This window comes from Miscanthus floridulus, chromosome 11, assembly GCF_019320115.1.
Source record: "Miscanthus floridulus cultivar M001 chromosome 11, ASM1932011v1, whole genome shotgun sequence".
NCBI classification, from domain to species: Eukaryota; Viridiplantae; Streptophyta; class Magnoliopsida; order Poales; family Poaceae; genus Miscanthus; species Miscanthus floridulus.
Genome location: NC_089590.1, coordinates 408,146 through 416,124, shown reverse-complemented (window position 1 = coordinate 416,124; position 7,979 = coordinate 408,146).

The window sequence follows — 7,979 nt, the reverse complement described above, 5'->3', positions numbered from 1 at the left end:
AATAATTGGCAAAAAAAATTAAATAAATAGAAGAACACATAAATTTATTGTAACATTCAGACAGAGACACAAATGGCATATAGCAATTCAGACTGTAACATGTAGCCACATTCTCAGTAAAGATAATTAAATGAACAGATAAGACACAAGCTGAATCCTAACACGAATAATCAGGCACACAGAAGATTCCAAGTTAAATTTCACCAATGGAACCAAAGTCAGACACTATATATTCCACGTCTCAGCCTAATCTTATCTTACATTAAGGCAAGACCACCTTCCACTATGTCTTGACTTTGATATTAAATTAAAGCATCACAACCCTGCTGAATATTGAGCAAAAACATAATTAGAAAAATAATTTATAAATATTCAATTGAACTAGATCCAGTTCAGCACTCAAACAACTGAAAATAAAGCCTAACTCTGAGAATAATCAATCCAGAAATTAATGTATGAAGAATTGCTCACCTTTATAGTGTTATTGAGTACTAGAGTGCTTCAATAGTAGATTTCTAGCTCTTATAATCTGCAGTACAGAACCAAAGCACAAAGCAGTATGTATTAAATAAATTTACAGACTCACACATGGTCAGGTAAATTCAGTAGCAACACAACTACACAAATCAGGGAAAGTTCTTTCCTTGATTATTTCATTTTGCATATTAGTAGAGATGGAAACAGCATGTTCACAAAATCGACAGGGAAATCTTAGTTTCCAGTAGGATCTAACCACTAGAGCACCACAGCGGACTCTCTATATTTGGATGTTTCTCCATGTTTAAATGGACCACACAGTAGAGTTTTTTTCCCTCTTCGTTGCCCGCACCAGTGGCAAACAAGCAAAATATAGTTACGAGTGATTCAGATGATGGAGCCTGGAGGCATTGCTCTGATGAAAATCACTGATGATGAAGGACTGTGCTCTGATCGATTTTCTATTGCAAGTCAGGAAACAGGGTGTCCTTTTTTCTCAGCGATGAGGTTCCAAACATGCATGATCCTATTCAGAAGTTGAGTTTTCTCTACCAAAGAAAAATGCAAACATGCACTCCAAAGAAGCTTTATTAATTTGTTTTTTTGGGAGACGGTAATAAGCTGATTGGTGCAGGGGTCAGCTTTCTGAATTGAATTAGGTTCCGAAAAGTTTGCTGGGGGCAGCACGATTGGCAGCCGCCTGGGAATGGGCAGGAGGGAGAGGAGCGCGGGAGAGAGGCAGCTAGTCTGGAATTCTGAGCGCATGTCGCGGGATAGATGGCGAGATAAATTGGAGAAGCCGATAGAGATGCTGTTGGGCACGTTTTTAACCGCTAAATCGCTAAATCAGCTTTCACGGAGCAATTTAGAACATCTCTTGGAGATGCTCTAAAACCCCAATTGTTAGCTTCACTTAAAGTTCACTAAAAAATGACTTCTGAAATTTCTAGACAGATTTCAAATAAATATGTTAGGATTGTTAAATTTGTGGTTAACTAAATGAACTGGTGACCTTGCCACTCGTTATTGATGGAAGCTCAGGTATGATTATTGGAAATGTTTGGCTTCTTAATCATCTAAGACTAAGAGTAATAAGGACATCAAATCTAGAGAATATGAAAATGTCATACCAATCAAATCCACTGGCTACCAATTTGTCTCCACGAATGCATTCGTTTACTGGTGTGTAGACAAAACCAAGAGGAGTGCTTAAAAATAACTTCTGGAACCTTTCCCCTAAATTGTTAGTTAAAATCCAACGATTATATTAAAATGACAATTACTTGTGCCATAGGCCTTTACCACAAAATGGTGGGGAAGGTACCGATAAAAAACCTAAGGGTAGCACAAAAGTAACATCGTTACTAAAATGAAAGAGGTCAGTAAATTAAAAAAAAACTGTGAAACCATTTAAACCTACCTGCTGCAAAATATCTACGCGATAAAAGTGAAACATATGGGAACTGCCCATCACAGTGGTAATTTCCATTTGAACTAGAAATCATGCGCGGCATTACCGCGCGGATGATCCTGTGTCTGGCCAGCACCAGCCTGCGATACATCAGCCAGCCGCTGCAGGCGAACAGGACCGGATTCCATACACATTGTGTATAGCCTGGTTGAGGAAATCATTCTCAAGAAAGGATAATGGCTATATCAACTTGAATAGAGAAAAGGAAGTTCAGAATACGTGGTAGGCCTAGATAGTATAGCGATTCAGAAGAACTCGTGATAACCAAAGAAGACATGTCAATATCTCATTGATATGATTTTGTGTATATTGCAGTATATACGACGGACACCATGGGGCCCCACATGGAGATACACAAAGGTGCTAGAACTCCTATATATAATGACTGCAGCATGCAATAGCTATATAACCCTTCTGTTCCAAGTCTGTCTTCTATTTCCATGTTCCTGCTTGTTGAATAGTCGCTGCAAGTGTGTAACAGGGAAAAACAATCAGAATATGTTTTTTTGGCTGTATGCCTATACTGAGTTTCAATTATGGGCAGTATACTTTAGGTTTACTCAATCAGAACTATGGAGATTGGAGAATAGGATAAGCGTGATACATTTGTCTCATGTGGAAGGGAACTTTGCTAATATCATGTGGAACCGAAAGTGATGATGGAGCTTAAGCTATAACCTGGTCCAGCCAGAGATGCTTTTTTTTATTACTTATTTACCTTTTTATTTTTCACTTGTTGGTTTAGAAAATTAGAAGGTTTCAAATAAAGATGAGTTGAGTTCCAAATGTGCCCAGTAGCAACTCCATCTACGGGATACAATTCAATATAGCAATGCATCAATAATTTTAAGTGCTGATGGTCATATAAAAGTTTTGTAAGATCATAGTTTTATAAGAGAACAATATTTTCTGAAACTAAGCATATCTCACAGATATTGTCATAAAAACTGAGGCCATGCATAAGTATGCATCACTAAGTTTCTTTCAGTGGCATAGCACAAAAATGTCTTGTATAACCTTTAATGAATGATGAAGAGCTAGAGTACTTGAAGGGTGATGCATTAAACTTGACTGCCTAAGAATGGGGAGACTGCCTAGGAGGTAATGAATGCTTGTGTCATGGTTGTGTCGCAGGCAACATAAGCATCCATTCCATAGCATACTGAATTACTGATATAGGTCCTTGACTGAAGCCGTAGAAGCCATACAATCTACTACATGGCACTGTTAAATAGTACCGCATTGTCCTCATTGACTGAAGCTATACATACATGCAGTACTACAAGACATTGCTAATGCACGGTCATGATTGAAGCACCCACTGATTGAAGGCATACAACTACTGCGTGTAGTGGCTCCTACACCATACGACTATCTCCTGAACATCTGCGCTTTGTGCATCTAAAAGAACTTCACAGCAGCTGGGCTTGCAAACAAAGAATATTAAACAAATAGGAATTCCATCTTAATTTCACAAATTTTAGACAAGCAGTCATCAAGCATGTATTTTATCAGTGAAAAAAAAATCTATGATAGCTGAAGGAAACATGTGTTGGCATCTTGCCATATCTAATCCTATTGATTTCTGTAATATTTTGGTAAGAGGCTATGTGCATGCAAAAGAATTTCACAAACCGCTGGGCTTGGTAACAAAAAATATGAAGCAAATATGAATTTCCATCTCATTCTAATTCTAAAACAATGTCTTAGGGATGAAAAGTCAACAATAACTTAAGACTGCTCATCCTCAAAGCTTATGTTTCTGCTTTGCGAGATCAGTTTGTTTTAGACATCTTCAAATTAACAATTCATGAGACACGCACAAGCATCAAAGAGGACTGGTTAGAAGCAATACTGCAAAAGAAGGTCTCAAACACAGCCCGGATAAGCATCGATTCATGGCTGCTTACCTCATGGCCTCATGGGCATTCTGTCGAACACCACCTGTGCGCTGTTGATGTCACATCCGGTCCAGCGTTCGTGAGTGCTGCCGGGGCAGTGAACGCCAATTTAGGTGGACGGGATGCCGTTGCTGCCGTCCCCTTCGGCTTGGGGGCCACCAGGCATGGCTAGCCGCCCAGCCTGCACGCCCCTTTCCGTGGCTTCACCTGGACTGCCGTTATCTGCATCTCGCGGCGCGTGGTGGTGCTGCCAAGCGGGCGCTAAGGAGGAGCGGGGGCGCTTGATCCCCGCAGCGGCGTCACGTGCTGCGAAGAAAAGCTTGGCTCGCCCCCGCACCGCTCCAACGGTGGACCGTGCTCACGTCGTCGAGGGCGCACCCGTGACGCGGTTACCGTGCTGGTAGTCCACGGCCACAGCTGCTCGCCTCGCCAGTGCGGAGGCCGCGGCTTCCGCCGGCGCGGAGGACAGAACGTACGCCAGCACCGTTGCAGGTACGTCGGCAGCCGAATGACGTGCGCGGGGGTCGCCGGGGCCGCTGGGGCCCCCACCCGCGCCGGGAGGAGGAGGAGGGAGGTGCGGGAGTCGAGGGCGAGGGGAGCGGCCAAAGAATCGGCCCGCGAAGGTTCGCGATGGCTCGGGTCGACGATAAAGCGGGCGAGGGACCCGACCGATCCGCAATCGGACGGACCAGATCGCTTGCTCGCCCGATCCAACAGTTAACGGGTTTGCGGGCGACGTGGCACGATGGTTTGCCCGCTTTTAAAGGCAGGATTCCTATATATAGGTAATTGAACTCCCCTACTTTGATCAGTAAGCACTGTAATATAACTCAAACATATGGGAACTGCTCATCACAGTGGCTAGAAGAACACCCATCGGACTATTGTAATTGTTCTACCAACAAGGAGCAAAACTGCAGAAAAGTATACAGGAGGCTCGAGTGATTTATAGAATTCGCAGATTAATCTATATGGGGACTTTTGTGCAACACTGATCAACTAGCCGCACTATTGTTTCGTTGCCTGAACATATGGACAGCAGATTCGTTTTGTTGGCATATCGAGCCATCGAGGTATAAAGATAGAGCTTATCGTCAGCAGTCCTTCCAATCCAACCGACAGTTAGCAGGGGCTCAGAGCTCTTAAATTTGCACTAGCAATGTGCTTAGCTTGAATCTAACGTGTGCAAAGGCACAAGTTAGCTTGAATCTAACGTGTGCAAAGGAGAGTGAAACCCATATCAAGGATTCATTGACCATCATGAGCAGACTCATGACTAAGGTACTAATAAGCTGCGGGAAAAAGGCATGGGAATATGGGTGGAGAACTTTCAGCATGTTCGGTTGGCTGGTTCGTTTCGTTGCTGGTTCGTGAAGAAGTACTACTGGCTGGTTTGTGTGAGAGAAAATACTGTTCCGGCTGAAAATTTACGATCGTTTACGACAAGCCACAGCCAAACGAACAGGCTGTTTACCTGCACAAGCAGAATGCACAGATCCAGGAACAGAGGGTCATCATAATCTGAAGAACAAGAACTGGAAGGCACCTAGATGAGTGAAAAAAAACAAATAATTTGCATAACTGTAGGTAACTGAGAATTGATAAATTGCCAAAGCACCCAAAGTAGAATGGCCTTTGCTCCAACATGTACTGCGGACATGTCCAATCCAAACATCTAAAGTTCAAAACCATTGCTAGGAAGGATATAGTATCCAAGTGGACTGTTCATCAGAGTTAATGAACCATGTGTCTTCCCCCTATCCAGGATTTGATAGGAAAAAAGTGAATGTCAAAAGATAACTGTCGGGTTCATAAACCCGGGGTCCCTCATGGACCTGCTTCCCAGCAAAAGCTCGGCCCAGCGAACGACGTTGCAAACGACGCACAACTCGTAGGCCGGCCCAAAATACCTAAACGACAGGCTAGAAGAGCGATCCAGTCTCCGACCGGAAGGCCTGGCCAAAGAGGAACGACGCTCGCTTCCGACTCCGGCCCGCCTCTCCGACCAGAAGGCCTGGCCAAGGAGAAACGGCGCTCGCTTCCGACTCCGGCCCGCCTCTCCGACCAGAAGGCCTCGCTTCCGACTCCAGCCCGCCTCTCCGATCGGAAGGCCTGGCCGAGAAGGAACGACGCTCACTTCCGACTCCGACCCGCGTCTCCGACCGGGGATACACCGGACCTCTGCTTACAGCTCTTCTCCGACTGGTGCAGTCGGAGCCGACTGGGACCAACCGACCGGGGACGCCCGCTCGGTAAGGACCCAGGAAACGGGCAGAGCAAGTAAGGCAGGGCGCTCAAGTCAACCGCAGTACCAAGGACCGTACCCTGTACACCTACAGGACAGTACCGACAGGGCATGTCAGAAGGGTGCCCTGCGACCTTCCAGGCATACCAGAACCCAAGCAGTGTTGCGGGCACCGACGTTTGCCATACAGTGTTGTGGGCACTATCAATTCCCGTACCAGGCGGACACGGTAAAACCCCCCATATGCCTCTGGGCGCCAACAGTGTTGTAGGCGCCGTCATTTGCCATACATGGTGAATATGGTAAAGACCTCCCACATGTGTCCGACATAACAGTGTTGTGGGCGCCTACAATCATCTTGTACCCGATGGCGTGGGCAACAAGACTTAGTAGCGTACGTACTCTCTCTCATTTGTAAGGTCGTCTCGTTCATCTATAAAAGGGGACACGCTCTCTCCCAAAGGACGATCAACTCAGAGAACTCGAACACACATCAAGGATTCGAACAACCGACGATCGATTCACTCTCTTCTAGCTTTAGACACTCTAAAGCTACACAGAGCACCCGCTCGAATACTTAGCGCACGTAGGAGCTCCCGTCACTCTTGGCCCTTCAGTCCAGAGTCCGACCGGACCTCTTGCACCACCCATCTTTCTCTCTCTCATTTATAACCCCACAGCAAACTTCGAGCACCTGGGCTCAGGAATAAAGTCATCGACCGACTCAGACTGGACGTAGGGCACGTTGCCTGAACCAGTATAAACCTTGTGTCATTGAGTGCTAGGCTACATACGATCACAATGTACGGCAAAACTACAAATATTTACGTGTTGGTCACTTTCTGCACCGACAGTAACTGAAGCTAAGAATTCGTTATCCAAAGAAGCATCCAGTTATATCAAAGTGACCACAATCTTGATAACATAAGGTCTAGACCCAAAGAAAGGCATACAGTTGTAATGGGCAACACCTGAAAAAGAAAAACTGGAGGCCTAGCATTATCTGCCACTCCATTTTTGCCATGCGGAATATGCTGAAGAGACAAACAAAGCAATCATCCATTTCAAACAACACGGAAGGCTAAGTTAATATTCTTATAAAAAAGAGCAGCAAACAAGTTCAACAACATTAAATTACAAGAATTGCTGCGATCATGTTGCATGCTACCAGAAGCTTAAGCTATGGAAAGAACCTCAAGACTGGCAAGGTTTGAACTATACGTAAAAAAAATATCGCTATCAAGATTAAGAAATCATTAGATGCCTACTTTTACAATCATCAATGCAGTATTGTGAAAATATAAATGCCATAATTGACACTTGACCAAGAGCCAACTGCTACTGAACTGAACTGTGGGATGCAGATGAGTCAAAATAGCAGTTTGTAGTAGTTGCCACAAGAGCAATTTTTAACTTCAATTCTGTTGACATATGTTAGAAGTTTAATTCAATTATGCGGAGCAGGCATGCACAACAGAGAAAGACACCAATATAACTAGGCAAATTTTGGGCTGGCACACTGGGGAAACGTTGTTTTGGCTGCGGCACACCGCCAACTGCGTTATTGGCTGAGACACATTGCGAATTCAGGTTCCTTTGTTGTAACACACCGCGCGCAGTAAACAATCATTTTCCCTGGTTTTGGACAGAGAACATTAGGTGACTGTACGAGTTTGCCCCTGGCTGAGTCAAGTGGTGCGACCCAACCCAATAAGCCCCACCCGGTCGCTGCCTCATCCCCCACACCGTCTTCTTCTTCCCCAGTCGGTCGTCTTCCTCTCTTCTCTCTCTCGCTCTTGTCCCGTGAAACCCTAGCACTCGATGCCCCGACAGGTGGGGAAGATGGCTTCGAGCTCGAAGACAGAGGCTGCCTCGAGCGTGCCAT